This window comes from Microcebus murinus, chromosome 8 (genome assembly GCF_040939455.1).
Source record: "Microcebus murinus isolate Inina chromosome 8, M.murinus_Inina_mat1.0, whole genome shotgun sequence".
Classification (NCBI taxonomy): Eukaryota; Metazoa; Chordata; class Mammalia; order Primates; family Cheirogaleidae; genus Microcebus; species Microcebus murinus.
In genome coordinates this window covers 3,690,966-3,712,410 of record NC_134111.1, presented here as the reverse complement: position 1 = coordinate 3,712,410, position 21,445 = coordinate 3,690,966, and the positions used below count along the sequence as shown (strand labels likewise).

At 42.1% G+C, this 21,445-nt stretch overlaps 1 protein-coding gene and 1 long non-coding RNA gene across 3 annotated transcripts in view; one reads left to right on the top strand and one right to left on the bottom strand.

The window, feature by feature from the left end:
• Positions 1-12,609, bottom strand: part of MAP3K2 (mitogen-activated protein kinase kinase kinase 2) — a 69,123-nt gene extending 56,514 nt beyond the window's left edge. For both annotated transcript variants that reach the window (XM_020288543.2, XM_012739950.2), the window contains exon 1: positions 12,099-12,609. The gene's annotated coding sequence lies outside the window, so the exon portion shown is untranslated. The remainder of the gene's footprint in view (positions 1-12,098) is intronic.
• A 130-nt stretch (positions 12,610-12,739) lies between these two features.
• On the top strand, positions 12,740-20,208 carry LOC105857547 (uncharacterized). The gene is made up of 2 exons (XR_012920524.1): positions 12,740-12,973; positions 18,068-20,208. It is a non-coding gene; the product is annotated as an uncharacterized LOC105857547 (long non-coding RNA).
• The last annotated feature ends 1,237 nt before the right edge of the window (positions 20,209-21,445 follow it).

The following is a 21,445-nucleotide window of genomic DNA, read 5'->3' as shown; positions in this document are numbered from 1 at the left end:
ATCTATACATATATATATAGGGTAAAACATGCATTCCAGTTTGCTTAAGACAGCCCCAGTCTATATTTGTTAACCCAGGATAATTTTTTAAAACCATTTTATTGAAGTATGATTGACATAAAAAAGCTGTACATATTTAAATATATGCAACTTGATGAGTTTGGAGATACACCTGTGAAGCCATCAGCACATTATGTGCCCAGGATAACTATTAAGACAGTCTCTTTTCATACCCAGAAGTATCCTAGTTTGTATAAAAAATTATATGGTCACCCTAATACGTCCTTCCCTCCACCAGAATGAAGCTCTGTGATTATAAAAACAATGACTAATTTATCTGTTTATCTTTAGTGCTAATGTAGGAGTAGCCAGACATTTTGGTAATAATTATACAAATGAACTAAAACTAGATTACAAATTTCTTACAAGTTTATTTTACTAATACTCTTTGACACTCCTTCAGATTTTCAATAAAAGTTCAGCAAAGTTTACAAGTAAAATAATAAGAAAAAAGTTAAACCAATATGAGTACTTTCATCCAAAACCCAATTATATACATTCTAATATTATACTAAAAACATTATTAACGTATCCGTATGGCCTCCTATTTCTGAAAATATGGCAGAAGAAAGAATGGACTATCTTCAGAATGTTGAGGAGAAAAATATTAAATAACTGTCAATCTAGATTTTCATGCACAACTAAAATATTCAAGAACAAGACCTACAGATTTCAGGTAAACAAAAAATACAGTTTCCCACCAAAAGACCTTTTGTTGAGAAAAATTTCTAAAAGATATACTTCATAAAGAAGGAAAGCGATTCCAGAAGAACCAAAGCTAGCAAGAAATTGGTACATATGGTCAACCTAAGCAAATATTAATTGTACAGAACAAGAATAAAATGTTTAATTGGGGAACTGAAAAGAACAGGGTGGAATGATAATATTGAACAACTATAGCATATAAGATAGAAAGGAGTGATTGAATGATTCACACCGACAGGGGGCACTTACTGTTTGCAGAAATCCCCTTTTTTCTGGAACCTTGTCCCTTCTACCACCACCAGTTCCAACTACCTACTTGACTACTGAGAGTATCACCAAATTAGTACAGTGTAGTCCCACATCCTTGGCCATACTGATGGTCCAGAGGTAGGAAACTGACCCAAATAGGAGCAAACACAATCTCTAGAACTTACAAATAGATAACCAAAAGCAGCAAAGAGTAGGAGTCAGTAGGTACTCCTACTTACAAATGATATCTTTGGTATGAAGTGCTGCATGTACCTTATTGATGGCTACCGTTTATCTCTGTGCCATCTGAAATGCTTTCCTCCCTTTTTTCTCCTTGTCCTAATCATCTTTTAGAGAACCAGCTTAAGTGGTCCCTGTCCTCTTCACATGGTCATCTTTCCATCTGTTAATATTGTGAACTAAAATAAAATGTTAAGGCCGGGCGCGGTGGCTCACGCCTGTAATCCTAGCTCTCTGGGAGGCCGAGGCGGGCGGATTGCACAAGGTCAGGAGTTCGAAACCAGCCTGAGCAAGAGCGAGACCCCGTCTCTACTATAAATAGAAAGAAATTAATTGGCCAACTAATATATATACAAAAAATTAGCTGGGCATGGTGGCGAATGCCTGTAGTCCCAGCTACTTGGGAGGCTGAGGCAGGAGGATTGCTTGAGCCAGGAGTTTGAGGTTGCTGTAAGCTAGGCTGACGCCATGGCACTCACTCTAGCCTGGGCAACAAAGCGAGACTCTGTCTCAAAAAAAATGTTAAGACTCCCCCTTCCCCACCTGACTGAATGGACTCCCTCCTGTCCAAGGGAATATCTTAAAACTAAATTGCCTGCCATGAGGAGGGAGGTCAGACATGCCTCATCATGCCCTCCCCTCTTCATGCCCTCCCCTCTTCCTGGAGACAGCCTTTGTAACTCATTAACAGGCCTCAGGGTATGTAAGACAAACCTGCAGGTCCTCAATTCACACAACAAATACATCTCTGGAGGCTTGTCTCTGATTAACAGACCTCCTTATCTTAAAACATTCCAAGCCTTTAGACAAAGCTTCATGTCTTCAACCAATTACAAAGTCAAAGAATCTTTAAACCCACCTATAACCTGTAAGGCCTCCACCCTTTGAGAAGGCCCACCTTTTTGGGCCAACCCAATGTATGCCTTCCATGTATTGATTTATGACTTCAGCTGTAACCCCGTCTCCCTGAAATGTATAAAACCAAACTGTAACCCAAGTGAATCCACTTGCTCAAGGCTTTTTGGGCATGGCTCTGTGTCATGGTTCTCAAATTTGGCTCAGAATAAATCTCTTTAAAATTATTTTACAGAGTTTGGCTTCTTTTCCGTTGACAGTATAAATGATAATGGAAAAGAATTATCATCTGTGGACTGTCAGTGTGCTAAGCATTTCACATATATTATCGCTTTACCCTAACTACACTGGGATGACAGCACTTGCTATCTCTCCACTCATCATGGCAGAGTCATCTTTCTTAAAGGATATTACCTCATATATTAGTTTCCTAACTATTCCATAGATTTACATGTGCTCTCTGCACCTAGACTACAATATTCTCAAATACAGATACAGAAACTATGTCTTCTACTTTATTCTTATCTCCACTCATCTTCTCTCTTCCCTCTCCCCCATTTTTTAAAAAATAACCTTTCCTATTTCTCAATCTCATCTCATTACTGTAATTACCACTAATAAAAGCTACTATTTATAATGTCTTGTATTATGCTGACACTGATAGTAAGAACTTTATAAACAATTCAGTTAATCTTCACAACAATTCTATATGGTAGATTCTAATATTATCTCCCTATTTCCTGAAAGGTTTGGAGAGCTTAAGCAACTTGCTCTCTCACATTAGTATGAGCCTAGATCTGTTATCACTGTGGACTGCCACAACTTGGTTAAGTTCAAACTACATTTCGCAGAACCCTCTACTCATGGGGTCTCAGGTGAGAGTTGGCCAAAGGAACAAAAATACTCTCTGAAGATTATGGTTAGATACAGAAATACAGCATTGCCAGCAAATTCCTCCATGTCTCTGCTCTACTCTGCATACAGCTCTTCTTCCTGATTGCCAAGCCTGCTGACCAAACAGCAGCCCCAGGTCCACCACCAAAAGCTTGCCTGTGAACCACAGAAGAGTTAGCTATGAAGGGGTGATAGCTCTTCACAGACTTTCTACTGGTCGTGGTACCACTTTAGCAGCTGGGCATACCTGGCTTCTCAGATACACCTACAAACTCTGACTTGTCCACTGTACCACTGCTTCATAAAGAAATACCAAAGGCACAAATTTTTAAAAACTTGAGAGAGCTGAAACAAAACTGACATATTATGATTAGGTAGCCTTGAATTTTTTGTTTAAATATCTGTACAATACATCCATCCATATATTCAGAAATACTAGAAGGCAAGGCAATATTTTCTCTTATCCAACCTGTTTAACAGACTAATTTGGCAAATTAACCAACACTCTCCAGTCTGTCTAGAAAGGCTTCCAGTAAATTACTAAACCACTTAAACTTATTTTTTATCAAACCAGTATATTTCTGCTCTCAACTTACCAAGAATTGTTCATACATTTGTTGTAATTATATAGCTTAATTAAATATTATACAAGTCAATGAAATTGTGAATGTTGAAAAGAGAATTGTTTCTCTTTTTTTCATTTTTCTCATGAAAACGAAGCTGAACATTTAGAAAGACTCAAAGGCTAGTTACAAAAAAATTATTGCTAAATCAGGTATAGGAAATCGATTGTGAAAGACTAGGGGGCAAATCATCCAACACAAAGTGGATCATAGACTGCTTTACATCTGTTTTTTTAAGCAAAATAAAGATAAAAATTTATTTTAATCCCTTTATGTTAATATTTAATTAAATTGAATACCATGGTCCCAATCACATTAAGTAAAAGAGCTTCTATGTACACCAAAATAGGCATGATCTACGTGGATTATTAGAGACTTTTATAATAACTAATAGTTTTTTAAAAAATTAGATGCTAGGCATTGTCCTAAACATATCATTTAAACCACATAACAAACCTATCAGGTAGTATAATCCCTATTTTATAGATAAAGCGAGCGACACTTAGGTTAAAATATGATCTGAGACTCATTTGGCTCCTCGCCTTGTACTCTTATCTTAGCTATACACTACCTTGTTTTTCTTCATTATCTTTTCTGTGTTTTTAAATTTTTCCAATAAACATAAGCACAGTCGGTTAACGTGTAGCGTTTGTTAATTTAGTCCAACTATTACCTACTCTTCAAGGTATCTCCAAGTACCCTCCCCACCTGGTACATAGTATCATGTTTCCCTGAAAATAAGACCTACCCATAAAATAAGCCCTAGCAGGATTTCTAAGCATTTGCACAATATAAGCCCTACCCTGAAAATAAGACCTAGTGATGGGCGTGGCCACGCAGCATATCTGCACAACCCATGTATTTCGTCCTTCTCATCTGCCCCATCATGACAGCTACTATCCCAGAGGTGACCAGAAAGGTGCGGGTAGCCCCACCAACAAGGTCAGCTCCCCCTGTCAGGTCCCGGCCATGCTGTGTGTGCATGCTGTGTGTGCTGCAAGCTGAAGTTTTGAGGGGAAAATAATACATCCCCTGAAAATAAGCCATAGGGTGTCTTGAGGAAAAATAAAAGGAATATAAGGAAAATAAGACCCTGTCTTATTTTCAGGGAAACACAGTAGATACTCAATGAATGATATAAATACTGAAGAATGATTTTTTTTATATTACTTGGTGAATATTACAAATCCAATTTTCTCATTGCCCTGATAAAACAAGAAAAGCAGCAAGAGCACAAATTCTGGAGCCAGATTGCCTATATTGAAGTCCTAGCTCCACCACAGACAAGACAATTATATGCTAGATGTGTGGGAAAACTTCATGTAAACTGTTTCATGAATTAAATGTCTTTTTTTTTTTTTTTTTTGAGACAGAGTCTCACTGTGTTGCCCAGGCTAGAGTGCCATGGCGTCAGCCTAGCTCACAGCAACCTCAAACTCCTGGGCTCAAGTGATCCTCCTGCCTCAGCCTCCTGAGTAGCTGGGACTACAGGTATGCGCCACCATGCCTGGCTAATAGTGTGTGTATATATATATATATATTTTTTTTTTTTTAGTTGTCCAGCTAATTTCTTTCTATTTTTTTTTTAATAGAGACGGGATCCCGCTCTGGCTCAGGCTGGTCTCGCAACTCCTGAGCTCAAATGATCCTCCCGCCTCAGCCTCCCAGAGTGCTAGGATTACAGGTGTGAACCACCTCGCCCAGCCTAAATGTCATATTTTTAATAGAGAACATGTTACTTAAGGAAATCCTACTATTAAACCTCCTTTAAAACAGTCACCTACTAAATGCTAATTAGTTGGGAAATAAATTCAATTTTATATTACATACATTTACATTTGGCTTAATAAAAATGAGGTTCACTTCTAAAAGTAAGCAACTTACTTCATTATCATAAATTCATTCTTTATTCATAAATGTTTACCAACACAATCACTATGAAATGAGAACATGGAGTAAAGTTTAAAAACTTGTAATTATTGAACTTCACATAGTGGTAGAGTGAGGACTAGAATCCTAATTTCTGAGTCTCAATCCAGTACTTCTGCCATTCCACCAGAAAACAAACAATTTTCTCAACATGTATTTCAGTAGAGCCACCATTCCTTTACATTGTATTTCTGCCTATTCCTGTACAATAAATGTAGGATAGGAAATATTTAAACACATTTCTTAAGATTACAGAAAAAGACAGGCATTGAAATTTTTTCATTCTTCTCAAGCCAGGTTTCTTTTAAAATTCATTACAAGAGATATCTTAAATTTATCATTGAAAACTTTAAAAAAAAAAAATCACAAAATCAGACTTGTATTAACTTTGCCACGAAGGATATTTTACAATTCCTGTGATTTTGTTTCCATCTGTAGACTAACAAAAGATTAACACTGAAATTTAAAAGTTAACCTGACAAGGATTAGCAGAAGATACTATAAACTTTTAGGTAAAAGATTATTTGGAGAACAGATTGTAACCACAGTGCTAATTTACCATGCCACAGATTACTTGCTAATTGCAGTGAGGAAAATATACCTTACCTTAATCCCCTCAACTAAGTCATCAAATTTAGCATCACAGTGGGACTGGACCATATATGTCTCTTGATGAGAGGCATATGAAGTATACAGAATCACTTATTAGGTAACCTTGCCCAAAATGTTTAATTTGAAACTAAATGCTAGTTTGCAATTAAAAGCTAGTATAGGGGGAATACAGGAACAAGCTAAATGACACAAGCAGAGAAAATCTGAAAAATCCAAAATGTAAGTCATTTTATGAGACAACTGTCTTGATCTCTTCCAATGTCTTTTTTTTTTTTTTGAGACAGAGTCTCGCTTTGTTGCCCAGGCTAGAGTGAGTGCCATGGCGTCAGCCTAGCTCACAGCAACCTCAAACTCCTGGCTCAAGCAATCCTCCTGCCTCAGCCTCCCGAGTAGCTGGGACTACAGGCATTCGCCACCATGCCCGGCTAATTTTTCTATATATATTAGTTGGCCAATTAATTTCTTTCTATTTATAGTAGAGACAGGGTCTTGCTCTTACTCAGGCTGGTTTCGAACTCCTGACCTCGAGCAATCCGCCCGCCTCGGCCTCCCAGAGAGCTAGGATTACAGGCATGAGCCACCACGCCCGGCCCAATGTCATTTTAAAAGGGGAAAGAGCTGTTTAGATAGAAGAGATCAAAAAGACTTAACAATCACATGCAATGAATAAATTTTGATGGAATCCTGGTTTGGTGGGGATGGGTGAAAAGAGCCATAAAAGTTCAGTCCAAAAGGGAGATTTAAATATGGGTGGATTTTAGAGTACACTAGAGAATTACTACAGCAAAGAAAATGAACAATAATGCTATTTTCGCTATGTAAGAAAATGTCCTTGTCTTCAGGAGATGCATGCTCACATATTTAGGGGTGTCATGATGTCTACAGTTTAGTTCCAAATGCTTTAGCTAAAAATAATACCCAGATATATCTTGTCTTATTGCACTTCCCTTTATTATGCTTCACAGGTTTTTTGTGTTTGGTATTTTTATATCTGGAAACATTTTTATTTCTCCTTTATTTTTCAAAGACATATTTCCAGGGTCTAGATTTCTAGGTTGAAAGTTTTTCCTTTCAATACATGTATGCCTTGTTTTATTTCACTTAGCAAATATTATGTTTTTTACAAATTAAAGGATTGTGGAAGCTCCACATCCAGCAAATCTTTTGGTGTCATTTTTCTAACAGCATGTAGTCACTTTGTATCTCAGTATCACCTTTTGGTAATTCTTGCAATATTTCAAACCTCTTCATTATTAGATGTGTCACAGTGATCAGTGACCTTTGATGTTATTAATACAATTGAAATTGTTTGATGTTACCATGAACCACATCCATTTAAGATGGCAAACCTAATCAATAAATGTTGTGTGTGTTCTGACTGTGCCACCATCCAGCTCTCCCTCTCCTCAAGTCTCCCTACTCTGTGAGACACAATAATACTGAAATTAATAACCCTACAATGGCCTCTAATGAAGGGTTCAAGCGAAAGGAAGAATCATACATCTCTCACTTTAGATCAAAGCTAGAAACGACTAAGCTCAGTGAGGAAAGGATGTTGTATGATAAGAAAGCAAAACAGCCTTCTTGCTGATATGGATAAAGTTCTAGTGGTGTGGATAGAACATCACACCAGGTGCAATACTTCCTTAAGCCAAAATCTAATCCAGAGCAAGGCCCTAACTATCTTCAATTCTGTGAAGGCTGAGAGAGATGAGGAAGCTGCAGAAGAAAAGTCTGAAGCTTAGCAGAGGCTGGTTCGTGAGGTTTAAGGAAAGAAACCATCTCCAGAACATCAAAGAGCAAGGTGAAGCAGCAAGTGCCAATGTAGAAGCTGCAGCAAGTTATCCAGAAGATCTAGCTAAGATAAGTGAAGAAGGTGGCCACATTAAACGAAAGATTTTCAGTGGGGAGGAAACAGCCTTGTACTGGAAGAAAATGGCATTTGGACATCTGTATCTAGAGATGAGAAGTCAGTGCCTGGCTTCAAAGCTTCACAGGACAGGCTGACTCTCTAGGTAGGCACTAATGCAGCTGGTGACCGTAAGTTGAAGCCAGCACTCATCTACCATTCCAAAAGCCCTAGGGCCTTTGAGAATTATGCTAAATCTACTGTGCCTGTACTCTGAAATAAAACAACAAATGTGCTAGATGACAGCACTTCTGTTTACAGTATGGTTTACTTACTGTTATTTTAAGTGCACTGTTGAGACCTACTGCTCAGAAGAAAAGATTCCTTTCAAAATATTACTGCTTATTGACAATGCGTCTGGTCACCCATGAGCTCAGATGGAGATGTACAAGATTAATGTTGTTTTCATGCCTGCTAACACATCTATTCTGCAGCCCATGGATCAAGGAATCGTTTTAACTTTCAGTTCCTCCTATTTAAGAAATACATTTTGGGCTGGGCGAGGTGGCTCACGCCTGTAATCCTAGCACTCTGGGAGGCCAAGGCGGGCGGATTGCTCGAGGTCAGGAGTTTGAAACCAGCCTGAGCAAGAGTGACACCCCGTTTCTACTATAAATAGAAAGAAATTAATTGCCCAACTAATATATATAGAAAAAATTAGCCGGGCATGGTGGCGCATGCCTGTAGTCCCAGCTACTCAGGAGGCTGAGGCAGCAGGATTGCTTGAGTCCAGGAGTTTGAGGTTGCTGTGAGCTAGGCTGACGCCGCCGTGGCACTCACTCTAGCCTGGGCAACAAAGCGAGACTCTGTCTCAAAAACAAAACAAAACAAAACAAAAACAAAAATAAAAGAAATACATTTTGTAAGAGCGTAGCTGCCACACACAGTGACTGATTCTTCTGATGGATCCAGGCAAAGCAAACTGAAACCCTTCTGTAGAGGATTCATCATTCTAGATGCCATTACGAACATTTGTGATTCATGGGAATTGGTCAAAATACCAACATTTCAACAGGAGTTTGGAAGAAGTTAATTGCAGCCCTCATGGATGACTCTGAGGGGTTCAAGACGTCAGTGAAGGAAACTGCAGATGTGGTGGAAGAGCAAGAGAACTAGAATTAGAAGTGGAGCCTGAAGGTGTGAGTGAATTTCTGCAATCGCATGAGAAAACCTGAATGGATGAGGAGCTGCTTATTGGCAAAGAAAGCAGTTTCTTGAGATGGAATATACTTCTGGTGAAGATGCCGAGAACATTGTTGAAAGGACAACAAAGGATTTAGAATATTACACGAACTCAGTTGACAAAACAGCAACAGGGATTGAGAGGACTAACTTCAGTTTTGAAAGAAGTTCTACTGTGAGTAAAATGCTACCAAACAGCGTTGCATGCTACAGAGAAATCTCTTGTGAAAGGAAGAGTCAATCAGTGCGGCAAACTTCACTGTTGTCTTATTTTAAGAAACTGCCACAGCCACCTCAACCACCACCCTGATCAGTCAGCAGCCATCAACGTGGAGGCAAACCCTCCACCAGCAAAAAGATCACAACTCGCTAAAGGGTCAGAAAATCATTAGCATTTTTTAGCAATAAAGTATTTTTAAATTAAGACATGTACTTTTTTTTAGACATAATGGGATAGCACACTTAAGAGACTACAGTATAGTATAAACATAACTTTATATGTACTACAAAACTAAAAATTAGTGTGCCTCACTTCATTCACTTTATTGCGGTGGTCTGAAACTGAATCCTCTGAAACTGAATCCGTAATATCTCCAAGGTATGTCTGTACATATTAATATATTTATAGACAAAGTAAATGTGGCAAGATAGCAACAAATGTTGCATCTAGAGGGTGATCATATGGGTGTTTACTATAACAAATTTTCTATATGCTTGAAATTGTTTCATAATAAAAAGTTGGGGTGGATGCTAGAGAGCTCCAATTGTACAAGAAAAAAAAATCAACCTGAAACCAAAGCTGTAGGAAACATAGAGTAACAAACGTAACTTCGTTTTAATACAGCATCTATTAAATGTAGTTTACCCCTTTGGGAGCAATAAAGCTAACTAGAAACAAAAGTTCCACCTAAATCATTGCTTTAAATATTCAATCTATAATGTAACCTTATCTTATTTAAGATAAGCCTGTAACAGCTAGTTCTCTCAAAACAGACACATGGAGGAGTATGCCTTCATAACCTTTCTATAAAGATATCATATTCAACATAATTCAACAAGAGTCAACTGATTTTAACCAAACAACAAATCAATCTGTGAATCACCAACAGGATAATGCTGTAATTTGACCTTTTCTGCACGGATATTACAAAGACATTCAATTACAAATTTTCTTCAGCCTGACAATATACTAACAAAATTATAGAGTACTATAACTGGGCATCAATAAATTTCTTAAACATTTGCAACTATGCCTGAAGCTTCAATTACTCAATGAAATTTATCAACATTTTCTTCTGTAAAGTGCTCTGGCTCTTTATTTTTTCAATAATCATAGTTTAAAAAAATAGTATAGGCCAATATTAAAACGAGACTTTTCAGTTAGCTTATAAAACTTTACTGCTTGGTAAAACTCCACATAATTGAAAAAAAATCACATCAAAAGATAACTTTCTACAATATTCTACACATTAAATTTTGACATTGAGCTCAGAAATACTGCATAAGACAATGCATAAATTACTAAGTGTGTTGACAGTGCCACAGAATCCTGCAACAAATTTTGCAGTAAGGAAATCTCAAGCAAATAACCCAACTGCAAGTTCCCTGTATGCATCAAGAACTACAATAAGGCCAGGAGCGGTGGCTCTCGTCTGTAATCCTAGCACTCTGGGAGGCCAAGGCGGGCGGATTGCTCGAGGTCAGGAGTTCGAAACCAGCCTGAGCAAGAGTGACACCCCGTCTCTACTATAAATAGAAAGAAATTAATTGCCCAACTTATATAGAAAAAATTAGCCGGGCATGGTGGCGCATGCCTGTAGTCCCAGCTACTCGGGAGGCTGAGGCAGCAGGATCACTGAGCCCAGGAGATTGAGGTTGCTGTGAGCCAGGCTTATGCCACGGCACTCACTCTAGCCTGGGCAAAAAAGTGAGACTCTGTCTCCAAAAAAGAACTACAATAAAAAAAATCGTAAGTTTTCAAGATATGTGCATTTTTACCAAATATATTTCTTCTTTTTTTGTACGGGGAAATTTTTTCTGTCCAGTCCTACTACTTAAAGAGTAAAGGTGCCTGGAGCTATTTTTTAAAGGCAATTTCTTTAAAAAGCCAAGAAAATGACTAGACTGCAGCAAAACACATCAAACAGCCTATGTTACGGAAAAGTAAACTGTATCTACAAATGTGTTTAGAATGTACCCCTAAGAAGAAAGTGTCCAGCTAGTTCCATTTTCCTCACATATTTTTGCAAGATGTAGAAATACAGTCCTACAAAAACACATCTGCATATTTGAATCAAGCCTTACTAGCTGCATGACCTTGGACAAATGTCTTCAGCTGAGCCTCAATTTTCCATGTGTAAAACGGGGAGCCACCGTACCCTCCTCACTGGGCTGGGAAGATGAAACGAGATAATACACGACAACTGCTCAGAGCAGAGTAGCAGAGTAAAAGCACAGTAAATACTAACTGAATGCTCCGTGAAGAGAGAAGGGGAAAACAATCTAATCCATAGATTATCACATACTGCCGGTGCAAGGACAAGCACTTTTTCACTTACTAAATGTAATATTTCTGCTTTATCCCAAGGACCAGCTGCAACCCTCCTTCTAAAATCCCTGCAGAGCATGTGTCTGACAGCTACACAGCCCAGCCGCCTACTTCTCGCCGACCTGGGCGTCGGGATGGGATGCAGGGGCCCCGAGGTCCACCCTGCAGGAGTCGGGCAATAACCCAAAGAAATCTCCGGCTCCCGAGCAACGCACAGGCCGCCGCCACCCCCTCCCCGCGGTGCCCGGTCCCCCCACCCCCAACACACACACGCCCGCGCGCGCGCACGTACCGGCCGTTCCGCGGGGACGTAGAGGGCCACAGGCCCGAGGAGCGGCCGCCGCCGCCGAGCCCGCCCCTCCGTCCCCGCGCGGCCTGTCACCCGGGCCCTGGTCGGGGGAGACCGCGGGGTCCCCGGGGGCCGGAGGGGCGCGCGAGGAGTCGGGCGCCGGCCGGCGGGGCAGGCCCGTCCCTCCTTCACATGGAGCCCGGGCCGGGCGGGGTGGTGGGCGCGTGGGCCGTCGCGGCCGGCCGGGTCTTCTGGGCGCCCTCGGTGCTTCTCGCCGCCGCGGCCCTGAGGCCCGCGGGGAGCAGGGCAGGAAAAGGAGGAAGCCGCGGGCCGGCGCCGCCAGAGACCAGCGAAGAGGCGGCAGCGGCGACTGCGCGGTGGCGGCACCGGGCGTTCGCGTCGTCGTCCTCGTCGCCGCCGTGGGCCGTGCGACCCCCTGGAGGCTGCGTCCAGCGGCCGCGACACCTTCACCAGGCGCCGCCGCGGAGGGCAGCCCGGCCGCCACTACACACGCACCCGTGACGTCGGGCGTAGCGCGGCGCACGTCACGGCTGCTCACTCGTGCGCGCGGCCGTCCGCCCGCCGGGAACGGAACCCGCCGCGGGGGCGCGCCCGGCCGGGAAAAGCGTGCCTGCGCCTGCGCAGTACCGCTGCGCCCACGCACGCCCGGCCCCGCCCGCCGAGCGGCGCGGGGATTCCCAGTCGGCTCGGCCCGGCGCGGCGCCGCCCGGTCTCCACGCAGGCTACGCTGTCCGAGTGCGCCGCGCGCGCACCTGGCCCGGCGCGCTTGCGGAGTGCGCGGTCCCGGACGTCCGAGCGGAAGGCCGGCCGGACTGCGGGAGGGGCGGCGACCGGCGCCCAGTCATGGCAAGTCGTTTGTAAGGCGAAAAGCCATCTGTTTCTTAATTTGTGCATCCAGTTTCAGTCTGTTTTTCTAAAGGATTTTGGAAATTACTGTAGGTTTGCCACCTAGCCTTAAACCGCCACCTCCCTGGCGACTGGCTACGTTTTCTGTTTAGTTCTTATCGCCATCGACCAATGGTTGTATACATCGGTGGGCCCAGAAAGTATTGCTTGTCCAGTTTAATAGATGCGTTGACACCGCACCCGCAAAGCTCATGGCAGAGTAAAACCTCAATCCCTTTCACAAATCCTTTGCTCCCCACTGCCCACAGGATAAAATGCAAATCAACCAAGCTAGAATGGGAGGCCCTCTGTGGTGTAAGTAACCTGCATTCCGAGGTTTTTACCCTGGGCTATTCTCACCCATTCAGGTTTTTACTCTGGGTTATTCTGACCCATTCCCACCCTATGTTTTCGCCTTTCCTGAAATACTCCTTACAGCTCCTGTACCAATTTTCTCTGTTCAACCTATGCTTGGTTTCTGGTTACATTCTGGATCCCACCCCTTCCTTCACATTCCAGGCACATTTCCACTCCAGCACTTGGAATAGGAAAGATGGGTGTGGCGCCCACTGGGCCCATAAGTAAGGACCTGCCCCAGCTGGGGTGCCCTATGGCCGAGCAGTCATGGGAGCTGGCGCCTGAGGGGCAGGGACTGAGGGAGAAGGTTTTGTGTAATATCAAAATATCTGGGTCTCCTTCCAGGAATTTTTATTACAGGCCCATTAGCAAAGGTGTCAAAGGCACAGGAACAAGGATGCACACCTTAAAAATACAGAGCTAAATGGAAAATCAGTTTGCTCTCACTTGTTTAAAAAGTGCAGAACTTTTAAGCTTATATACACATAAATCTCAAGGTCTTTAAGATTCCTTTTAAATCTAACATTCTAAGACCTATTTTCTATAGAAGGAGGGCCTCAGAATCCTTGAGGTTAGCTTTTAAATCTTAAACTTCTGCCTTGTTCTCCACAGTTCCTGGCCTGACCACATAGCAGGCATTCAATAACTACTTGTTTGTTTCCTAAGGAATCTAGAGATAGATTTTTCCTCATACCTCTGCTTACTCCTCCACTCCCTTCCCTCACCTATCATACCTAAGGACTTCATTCACTTCTGAGTTCCTAAGAAACACCCTATGTGTATATTTGTAGTAGCTATTCTTTCTTTTTTGCCATTCTCTTTTTATATTGATGACTTTTCCTCTTGTTTAGATACTAAATCTCCAGTTTCCTTGATTTAGTTAGTATATATGATTACAAATTAGTGATCTTAGGATTTTTTCTTGATGAAACCATCATTCAGTGAATATTTTTTGCTTTCCACTGTGCCAGGGATCTCAGTAATAAAATGACATAGTTCCCACTTTCCAGAAACTCAGAATCTTGTGAGGAGCGCAGACAAGTAAACAGGTAATTATAATACAGAGTGACTTGCACCGTAACAGGGATGTGTATCAGGGGCCACAGCATTGGAGAGGAAGATGTCACAGGTGTGCCTGGGAAAGTGAGAGATAACTGAAGAAAGTAGGCATGGTGTGTTCCTTTTCTATTGCTGCATAGTAAACTGCCACAGACTTAGTGACTTAAAACACCACATATTTATTAGCTCACAGTTCTGTAGATCAGAAATTTGCACAGGGACAAGACTGGGTTCTATACTCAGGGCATCACAAGGCTGAAATCAAGGTGTCAGTTGAAGGCCCTGGGAAAGACTGTTTTCCAGGGATTCTTGTTGTTGGCAGAATTCAGTTCCTTTGTAGTTGCAGGATTAAGGTTCCGATTTCCTGGTCTTGCTTTAGGCTCTTAGGGGCCACTCACATTCCTTGCCATATGACCCCCTCCATCTTCAAAGCTAGCAATGGAGAATTTCATGCATGTCAAATCTCCCTCCCACATCAAATGTCTTATTTCCTCTTTTGTTACCAGCTAGGGAAAACTCTTCTTTTAAAGAGTCCATATGATTAGATCAGGCCTACCCCAAAAAATCTATTCCTAAAGTTGACTGTGTCACATAACATAGCCTAATCATAGGAGTAAAATCCATTATATTCACAGTGCCGATAGTTATGCAGGCTGTGAATACTAGTGGGCAGGGATCTTCAGGGATGTGTCAGAATCCTGCTTGTCACACAACATGAGCTGAAACTTGAATGGGGGTAGATATTCACTGAGAGAAGTAAGGATGGAAGAGTGGGCATCCAGGCAGAGCAAAGTGTGTACACACTTGCAAATGTGAGGGAATGTGCCCTGCCTGGGAATGGTGAGAGTTGCTGGTCACAGGGTGTTGGGAGAGATACGGGCAGGGGTGAAGCCAGGTAAGGAAAAGAGCCACGAGGAGATGAGGAAGGGCGTTGGAGCAGGCCAAAGAGCCAGGTCAGGGGACGAAGGTCTAAACCAGAGCTGTGGCCATGAAAATGATGTAAAAGTATAGGTTGGGTTGCATTCAGGTTTGATGAACACTTGGCCCAAAACAGCCTAAACAGGTTTATTTTCTCATGTAACAAAAATCCAGTAGATGGGTCCAAGGTTGGTTAGGGCCATGAATAGGCATCTCTGAAGTCAAAAGATGGCCACCTCTGCTCCAGACATCATGCTCTCCCACACAGAAAAGGGGGGAGATCTTCCCCATTTCTCTTTTTCTCTATCTCTTGTTTTAATAAATTTTTTACTTTAGAATAGTTTTTTTTTTTTTTTTTTTTTTTTGAGAGACTGGCTCTCACTACCTAATCTAGGCTGTACTCAAAACTCCTGGGCTCAAGCAACCCTCCAGAGTAGCTGGGGTTATAGGAGCATGCCACTGCACCCGGCTTTAGAACAGTTATAGATTACAGAAAAATTAAGAAGATAGTTCAGAGAGTTCCCATATACCTCCACACCCAGTTCCCCCTGTTTTTAAGATCTTATGTTGGTATGGTACATTTATCACAATTAGTGAACCAAGGTTGACACATGATCAATCATTAACTAAAGTCCATACTGTATTCAGATTTCCTCAGTTTTACCTAAAGTCCCTTTTTGGTTTTCAGATTCCATCCAGGATACCACACTACATTTAGTCATCATGCCTCCTTAGGTTCCTTTTGACTTGCCTCGGTTTTGATGACCTGGACGGTCTCAGTAGTACTGGTCAGGTATATGTATATATTGTTTTTGAGACAGAGTGTCACTGTGTTGCCCTGGCTAGAGTGCCATGGTGTCAGCCTAGCTCACAGCAACCTCAAACTCCTGGGCTCAAGCGATCCTCCTGCCTCAGCCTCCCGAGTAGCTGGGACTACTGGCATGTGCCACCATGCCCGGCTAATTTTTTCTATATATATTTTTAGTTGTCCAGCTAATTTCTTCCTACTTTTTTAGTAGAGACGGGGTCTCACTCTTGCTCAGGCTGGTCTCAGGACTCCTGAGCTCAAATGACCCACCCGCCTCGGCTTCCCAGAGTGCTAGGATTACAGGTGTGAGCCACCGCGCCCGGCCTGGTCAGATATTTTTATAGAGTATTCTTCAATTGTCATTTGTCTAATGTTTTCTCATAATTAGACTGAAGTTATGTGTTTTAGGGAAGACTCAAGGGTGATACCTTAGTCCATTTTGTGCTACTGTAACAGGATACCACAGACTAGGTAATTTATAATGAACAGAAATTTATTTCTCACAGTTCTGGAGGCTGGGAAGTCCAAGATTAGGGGGCTAGCATCTGGCGCAGTCCTTCTTGCTGTGTCATCCCATGGTGGAAGGGAAAAGAGAGGGTAAGAGAAAGTGCAGGAGGGCAAGGGGGCAAACTCAGCTTTTATAAGGAACCCATTCCCGAGACATTAATCCATTCGTGAGGTGCCCTCATAATCCAAACACTTCTGCATAAGGGATCAAGTTTCCAGCATATGAACCTTGGGGGACACATTCAAACCATAGCAGGTACATACTGTCCACATGATTTATGACTGTTGGTGTTGATCACCTGGCTGAGGTGGGGTTTCTCAGGTTTCTCCATGGTAGAGTTACTCTTTCTCCCTCTTCCCATACTGTGCTCTGCAAGGAAGTGACTATGCACAGTCCACACCTAAGGAGTGGGGAGTTATGCTCCACCTCCTCAAGTACAAAGTCTCCCCATAAACTACTAGGAATTCTTTTGCACAGGATATTTGTCTGTTCTCCCCCATTTACTTACTTATACAATCAGTTATTTATATCAATACAGACTCACAAACATATATTTTATACTTTGGGTTATAATCCAATGCTGTGTTTTTATTTTTTTACTTTTGGATTTTATTTATTTATTTGCTCCAGTTTTTCCACATTTGGTCATTAGGAGCTTTTTCAGTTGGTTCCTGTGTCCCTTTAAGACACTCCATTAGCCGGGCATGGTGGCACATGCCTGCAGTCCCAGCTACTCGGGAGGCTGAGGCAGGAGGATGGCATGAGCCCAGGAGTTTGAGGTTGCTGTGAGCTAGGCTGACGTCACAGCACTCACTCTAGCCCAAGCAACAGAGTGCAATTCTGTCTCAAGAAGAAAAAAAAAAAAGATACTCCAGTCGTTGTGGAGTTTGTTTTGTTTTGTTTCTGAGCATGCCCTTACCTCTGGCACCAACGCTCCAGGTTCATCTTGAGTGTCTCCTGCCCCAGTCCTAGAATCAGCCATTTCTCCAGAGGGCCCTGGTTCCTTTTGTTGGAGAATGATATTAGAAACTAAGATCTGGGGCTAGCTGTGTTCAGGATTCTCTTTTCATTAAGGAGAATCTTTGCCATTAGACTCTCCTCCCTCCACCCCCCAAGCAAACTGCTCCTTTTGCTTTTGCAGCAAAGTCAGTTGTAAATCGCACTAGCTGCTAATTGTGCCCCCAAGTTCATTCTTCTCTTTCCATCAGAATAAAATTTTAGCTGAGCACATAGGACCCCCATAATAAAACTTTTATTCCCCAGCCTCCCTTGTAGCTAAATGTGGCCAAGAGACTAAGTATTGGCAAAAGGGAGATCAGTGAAGTATCCATCCTGAACCTTCATTGAGGAACCCTTCCTTAAGAGACCACTGCTTTTATCTTGTGTCTTTATTCCTCTCTCCATCTTCTGTGCCAGAGTACCAGCAGACTGTCTTGGAGAGTGAGGACATGGGGCCACACACAGGATGGTGGCTCTGAGAGCAGAACTCCTTCTCCAGTCTGGACCACTGGGCTCTGTACTTTTGCATGAGAGAAGTAAATGGCTGTTCCTGGTAGCTGAATGGGCTCCTAACAGCATCTCGTTGGCTGGAGCTGGGTTGCGTGGCCGTGCTTGCACAGGAGTTGGGATCACTGTGCTGCCCCTGGGATGGACACACTGACCAGCCACATTTGAGCAGAAGCTGGCTCAGCATACAGGGGATGGAGGACGTGTGGCCGTTGCATAGCAGCCGATGTTTCTGCCCTGAGAGGCTCATGAAGAGGCAGGACTTGGGGAGCCAGAGCCGACTGAAGGCACACCCTGTGACCTGTGTGTACATGTTACCTGCAGGGCAGTTGGAATGGAGACCCGCTTTACTGTTACACGAGGCAAAACATTGGTAAATCTTATTTTTAAAAGTGTACAGTGTTTACAGAAAAGTCATTTGTGGGATTTTTGCTGTTTGGAATTCCTACGAAGTTTTCTGAGTGTGGAAAGAAGCAATGTGACAAGATTTCTGATAGAGGATTGTCTTGAATTCTCTATGATCTTGATCATCTCTAATTCTTTTATCCATCAGTTGCTAGAACAAAACTTACTTTAGAGTTATATATTACATATTTATCATTATCATACATATTTACAATAGAAAATATGGAAAACACAAGAAAAAAGAAAAAGCTGCCATTCTTTCTGTAGTTATGTTTCCATCCAGTTTATTCTCCATGTGTAAACTTTTGTTGTGCCAGTGATTTTTATTTTTTGATACATTTTCAGATAGTTTTTAGGTCATTGTGATCTGTCCTATACATGCTATTTTACATCCCACTTTTTTCACTTAACACAGCATAAGTAGTTTTGCTTTTTTCCCTTATAGTTACAAACAATTTTGAGTAGCTGGAGTGGAGTATATATTTAAAATTTTAACTTCATTCTAATTCTTTCTTCAGTGAAAGATGTTGCTCCCTCCATGGGGTGTCTCTGCCGTGTTATAACACAGCAAGAAGACCCTCACCACATTCAGCCCCTCACTCTCAGACTTCCCAGCCTTCAGAACTTTGAGCCAAATAAACTTGTATTGTTTATTTTAAAAAAAGAAAGAAAAGAAAGAAAGATGCTCATAAAATGGACATAGAACTCATGATAACTTCTTGGCTGCTAGAGAATGCAATAGAGAGATCTCTTTTTGCCCTTAGTGTTTGAGGCAGGATAACAAAAACCACATAAACACCAATGCTAACTTAAATCTGACACATGAAACTCACACACTTGCCGTGGAATAACCATCCCTTTCCCGCTCCTGTAGCCCTCATCACAGCATTACCCAATTTTGCTCACTTTCATGATACAAAGCAAAAGAATATTACAGATTACTGTTGAGGGAGAACTCCTATTTAGGAAAAGGACTGAAAGGTCCTTAAATTATATGAGTTATCTAAGTTAGTGCCTTCCAGACCTTTATAGTAAAAGATAGGCTTTGAGACATCAAATAACACACACAAAAAAAAACATAAATAGACAAATAGAACTGTATTAAACCAAAAAGTTTCTGTATAGCAAAGGAAACCAGCAAGAAAGTAAAGAGATAACTTGCTGAATGGGAGGAAATACTTGCCAACCACTCATCTGACAGGGAACTAACATCCAGAGTATATAAGGAACTCAACAGTAAAAAAAAAACCAAATAATCCCATTTAAAAAGTAGACAAAGGACATGAATAAACATTTTTTAAGAAGACATACAAATGACCAAGCGTGGTGGCTCATGCCTGTAATCCTAGCACACTTTGGGAGGCCGAGGTGGGCGGATTGCTCAAGGTCAGGAGTTCGAAACCAGCCTGAGCGAGACCCCGTCTCTACCAAAAATAGAAATAAATTAATTGACCAACTAAAAATATATATACAAAAAATTAGCCAGGCATGGTGGCGCATGCCTGTAGTCCCAGCTACTCGGGAGGCTGAGGCAGGAGGATCGCTTGAGCCCAGGAGTTTGAGGTTGCTGTGAGCCAGGCTGACGCCACGGCATTCATTCTAGCCTGAGCAACAAAGTGAGACTCTGTCTCAAAAAAAAAAAAGAAGGCATACAAATGAACAATAAGTATATGAAAAAATGCTCAACATCACTATTCATTAGGGAAATGCAAATCAAAACTACAATGAGATATCATCTCACTCCAGTTAGAACGCCTATTATCAAAAAGACAAAAAATAACAGATGCTGGCAAGAATTCGGAAAAATGGGGAACTCTTATATGCTGTTGTATATGTAAATTAGTACAGCCATCATGGAAAACAGTATGGATATTTCTCAAAAAACTAAAAATAAAACTACCATATGACCCAGCAGTCTCACTTCTGTGTATTTATCCAAAGGAAAGGAAATCAGCATATCAAAGGGATACCTGTGCCCCCATGTTTATTGCAGCACTGCTCACAATAGCAAAGATACAGAATCAACCTAAGTGTCCAGCATGTGTGAATGGATAAAGATGATGTGGTACATATACACAATGGAGTAATACTCAGCCATGAAAAACAATGAAATCCTGTCGTGTGCAGTAACATGAATGGAACTGAAGGTCATTATATTAAGTGAAATAAGCCAGGCACAGAAATACAATTGTCACATATTCTCTCACTCATACATGGAGCTAAAAAAATTGACCCCATGGAGGTAGAGAGTAGAATGATAGTTACGAGGGGCCGAGGGTGTATGGTTTGGGGGAGTAGGCAGATGAAGAGAGGTTGGTTAGTGTAATGTTCCCCAACCTTTTTGGCACCAGGAACTGGATTCATGGGAGACAATTTTTCTACAGACTGGGGGGATGGGGATGGGGCTGGGGCTGGGGGTCAGGGAGGATGGTTTCAGGAGGATTCAAGCACATGACGTTTACTGTGCAGTCAAACCTCTCTGCTAACGATAATCTGCATTTGCAGCCGCTCCCAGCACCAGCATCACCGCCTCAGCTCCGCCCAGATCACCAGGCATTAGGTTCCCTAAGGAGCGCAACCCAGATCCCTCGCATGCGCACTTTACAGTAGGGTTCGTGCTCCTATGAGAATCTGGTGCCACCCCTGGTCTGACAGGAGGCAGAGCTCAGGTGGTGATTCGAGCGATGGGGAGCAGCTGTAAATATAGATGAAGCTTCCCTAGCTTGCCCACTACTCACCTCCTGCTGTGCCGCCCAGTTCCTTACAGGCCATGGACCAGCACCGGTCCACAGCCTGGGGGATGGAGACCACAGAGTTAGTGGGTACAAACATACAGTTAGAAGGAATAAGTTCTAGTGTTCAACAGCACAATAAGGTGACTAC